This window comes from Cupressus sempervirens, chromosome 7, assembly GCF_028749045.1.
Source record: "Cupressus sempervirens isolate cs-2001-9-10 chromosome 7, ASM2874904v1, whole genome shotgun sequence".
Taxonomy (NCBI): domain Eukaryota; kingdom Viridiplantae; phylum Streptophyta; class Pinopsida; order Cupressales; family Cupressaceae; genus Cupressus; species Cupressus sempervirens.
In genome coordinates, this window is record NC_143124.1 from 326,647,087 (window position 1) to 326,652,183 (window position 5,097).

The window sequence follows — 5,097 nt, forward strand, 5'->3', positions numbered from 1 at the left end:
TATGGAGATATTCAAAATATGTGCAAGATAAAGCTACAATAAATAGAAATATAAAAATACCACCCATAATAAAATACAACCTATGCAAACAAGAAATGATTATTGAATCAAAATATTTAAAGAGGGAACGCCTATAATTAAGTGCATAGATTAATTACAATTGAGAGAAAGGACTTAAACGCATAAAAGAATGAACGTGCACTAAAATGAGCATGACACTTGGTACTAGACAAACTAAATGATGTTTACAATTTATAATAGTACAAGGAGATACACAATTAGTTAAAAATAATTTTAGAATTTTTTAAAAGGGTATGCAAAAAATTAGAGGAACCTTTAAATAGATAAATAAAGAATAAAATGGTAGGTATGGCAAAAAAAAAAAGTTTAACAAAGAAGTATAATATATAATAATTTATCTCTATATTGCATAACTACATATGAGTGGGATTATATGCAAGAGTATGTGATATATATGCTAATCTAATTTCTTGAACATACCTAAACAAAGTATAACCATGCAAAAGATTGAATAAGTATAAGATTGGTGAAGTCCTTAAAGGCTTATAATTGAAATTACAAAAAGTGGTACAATAATTGTTGGTATCTCTAACCTCTGTTGCCTATTAGTATCAATCTTATAGTCATTTACAAGGCAAAGTCAGATGGTCATCACTACAACATAGCTACTCTATATAGGCCAAGTCATGTACATAAGATAGTATGTACTCAATAATTGTATAGAAGCCTAGTAAAGTATGATCACAGAGTTATTTTCTATATGGACTGAGCTCATTCAACGATCGAGCATGTCATCAACAACTAAGTGAAATTCCAAGTATACAATTATTGAGTAATATAGTATGTGTCAAGCACAGTATATGTCGAGCATCAAGAAGTTAATAAGGGTCGAGTGATAACAATATCAAACACTAGCAATAGTAGAGACTAAGCAATACAAAGTCTACATAAAAGTCAGGAATGGAACATATTTGTAGGCAAAATGATTATCAAGCTAACTCAGAAGGTTTATTTAAGTTTTGATGATGTTTTTATAGAATATTTAATACTTGTTGAGGTTGGTATAGAACACTTACATGGCATGGATCACATATCCCCATATGTATGTAAAATAATTGGGATGAAGAGGAAAAACATGGAAATGTCTAAAAGACTCTTCGTGGAATCTTTATATAGTGATTATCTTAACCTAGATCATGTGTGTGTTAGAGTTGAGAAAGTCATGGCATGCATGCATGTGAAGATCATAGAGAAGAAGATCAAAAATCATTCAAGGGTTGTGTTATCATTAAACAAAAAAAGTGACTTATTCATAAGCTGTGAAAGTGGAAGGGAAAGACAAGAGTATCATATCAGAGGAGAGGATCAGTTAGAAAGCAGAAGACTCAAAATTAGCTTGTAGAGAAAATTGAGAGTCCGATATCAAGTCAATTTTAACAAACTCAAATCATGGTAAATCTCTTAATAGAGTGGTCTTCACAAATCTTTGTAAATCTCATAACAGATTCCTTACTTACTTGTAAGTATCAAATCCTCTAACAAGGTGAAACCTAATAGTTTCTTAGGTCTTTAATAGGATAGACTCCTCATAGAGTAGATCATATATTATGGTCAAACATTGTAACCTTAACTGGTTAACTTTATAACTGTAGTAGTGAGGATTTGTGGGTGTCGTGCCCACCCCATTTTTACCTTCACCTTGGAGGGTTTCTAGGTAACAAATATTGTGTTATATGTTATTACATTCATGCATGTGATTGAATTGATTTACATGTTACAACAAGTTTGCATTTATTGTGTTACATGCATAAGTTATTATTCGATGTGGATGAATTTTTGAAAAGGTATAAAGTCTTATAAATTTGATTTACCCACCCCTCACCCCCACCCCAACCCCCCAATACCTAGTTTACTCCTCCATCAATCAACAATTGGTCTCAAAGCACTGGTTCTCTAAAGGAAGCTTAAAGGCTTGGAGATTAGGTCTTGGAAGATGAGGCTTTCAAACTAGACAAGACTATTGACAATCAGGTGATCAATATCCTTTTCCTCAGTAATCCTCAAATTACCCTTCTTAAGATATGATATACAAGTTTTAGCTCTATGCTTTAGAGTAGAAAGGTGAAAAAACCTGGTATTCTTATCTCCTTCATTCAGCCATACCAATCTGGATCTTTTCCTCCAATAAATTTCCTCTTTAGTAACAATGCCATGATACTCTACCAATTTTTCATTCTCTTCTCTAATAAGGTCAAGAGTGCAACCTTCCTTTTGTATCTTGTCCTAAATATTTTTCAGCTCTTCCTTAATACTTGCTTTACTCTCAAAGGTTTTAATAAAACATCTTTTATTCCAGATTTTAGTCTCCTTTTTAACATTTCTTAATTTTGAAGCCACTCTAAAAATAGCAGTTCTTTTAACATCTATGTTCCACCATTCAGCTAATTTACTCTCAAATTGTGGGTGTTGCATCCACATTTTTTCAAACCTAAAAGGAAATTTTTTTTTGATATTAACCTTTTTAGTAGAAAAAATCAAAGGGAAATCATCCAACCCAATTTTTTGTAATGCCTCCAATTTACATACAAAATCTTTAGTCCAATTGCGAGAAATAAGAGCTCTATCCAATCAAGCCTGAATACAATCATCACCTAGCCTCTTATTACTCTAGGTAAACTCAATTCCATGAAGATCCAGGTCCATTAAGCCCTCCTTATTAATGAAATCCATAAGATCTAGTCTCCCATCCAACTAGCTCACATTATCTCCCTTTTTTTCATGGTCATAAAGAGGAACATTAAAATACCCCATGAAGATCCATCTACCGAAGTAGTCTTTACTCTTTATATGAGAAAGAGTTTCCCATACCTTTTCCTAGAATTCTTCATATTTGGTGCATACATATTAAAAATATACCATACATTATTCTGGTCAATGCTAGAAATTTTAGCCACCGTGAAATGTTTACTAGCATTTAAAACAGTTCCTGAGTAAAGGGATTTCTTCCATAACATCAGAGTTCCTCCTGAAGCTCCTTTTGAACTACTTGTTTTTAAAAAATGATCTTTAAAAGACTTAATTTATTCAGCTTTCTCCTTCTCCATCTTTGTTTCTTGTAGCAAAAGAAAATTTGGCGTATGCTCCCTAACATAATTCCTAACAATGTCAAGTTTATAACTACTATTCAATCCCCTAATATTACAAGTAATTATTTTCATGTTTTTTTTTTAGGGGTAAAATCTAGAATAGTTGCATGTCTTCCATTAGCAATATTTTGTAAACTTTCCATTTCCCTAGTTTTCCTAGAAGATTTCCTTCCAGGTTTCTCTGAAGTTCCAACATTTGGTTTCACCTTGACTTTTTGCTCCAGTTTACTACTATGAATCTCTACTACTTTAGGAACTATATTACTTTTCTTTTCCATCTTTTTCATTTGACTCAGTTTATGTTTCAAATCCTTACCTTCCAAATTCTTCTCCTCAAATTCAAAATCATTCCTAAAGGGAACAATTTCTTTCCACAAGGGTGTCTCAAGAGGCTTAGGAATAACATTCTAATTTTTAATAAACTAGATATTCTGGAATTTTTTTAGCACCATTGATTTGCTTCTATCCAATAGAATTTCACCTTCCTCTAATTCCTCCATCTCAACTAGATCTTCCTAATTTTTATCATTCTTTTGATAAATATCTAATTGCTTCATCATGTCCACCATATTCTCTATATTTTGCTCAAGTGAGGCAGAGTCTAACATCACCCCAAACTCCTAATTTTCACTGCTCAAATTTTTTGTCAAGGAAAAATTTGGCATTATATCAGCTTCCTAAAGTTTTGGATTCAAGTTATCCTTCACACCCTTTGCATGAATAACTTTAGGTTTCCAAACTTTCTTATGGGTTTTTATTTCTTTCTTTTTATCTTCTTATCAGTCTTAGGATTGTTCTTGCCTTTGTTAGGAAAAAATTTCAACCTATGACCCTATTTTTTATAGGGAAAATAGGTATTTGGGAGATCTTCATATATAATTTCCTATATTCTTTTCCCAAGTTTTGAAATTATTTCCACCTTTTCAGAGAGGTGATTCAAGTTGGCTACTTTCACATATAATCTTGCACTCTGAAGTTTAGATTTCGAAGTCATTGCATGATCCACTGCAATTAGTTCCCCAAAGGAACCAACTATTCCCTTAAAGATATCTTCATGCCAAAATTCCAAAGGAAGGCTAGGAAGTCTAACCCAAATTGGAGTAGTTAAGAAGAAGGCATCAGATAAATCCATACTTGGCTCCCATTTTTTAATGGCGAGAGTACTTTTTCCTATAGGAATCATAGTGAATAGTTGGTGAAGTATTTGTGATTTTTAGTTGCTCCTATCGAAATCATGTGATTATCATGATTTTGTAAGATCTACTTTTATGAGTTTAGGGTAGGTTATCTATGTGTATTTTGGGAAGTGGCTTGCAACAAGGGCTGAAACCCTAAAGAGGCTACCAGGATAACTAATTGTAAGTATTTTAAAAGGTGATAATAATTTCATTAAAATTCAATTAAAAAGAGTAAGTGTATTACCTTTCCCATGCCTCAAGTGCTAGTACAAGCTAGGATTGGAGTAGAGAGGATGCTTGGTGGCGACCTTACCTTGTTAGTATTCCTTGTCTATAAGAAATGATACTAAAGCCACATAGGGTCACTAGGGGATCAGAGTCTATAGAGACTTCCAAGATAACCTTAGAGTTGTCTCATGTGATGATGTTTTCCCATATACATGTTAGGTTTCTTATGTGATCTTTGTTTGCCTCTAGGATTATATGTTCATTTGTGTACTTGCTATCTTTGAGATAGAATACTATCATGACTCCTTGATCTAGATTCTTCTTATGGAATTTGGATTGTTATCCATTTATGAATTGACATTATCTCCCCAACATGATGGGAGTATACCATTTAGGTTCCATAAGGTTGGGTGGTAGTGATTCTCATACCATTGAGATCTAACAATTGGACATGGATGTTGGATGTACCTTGTGCGGTTGTTCTATTCTTCCTATCTTATGGTTATGTTCTATGGTCATATTCT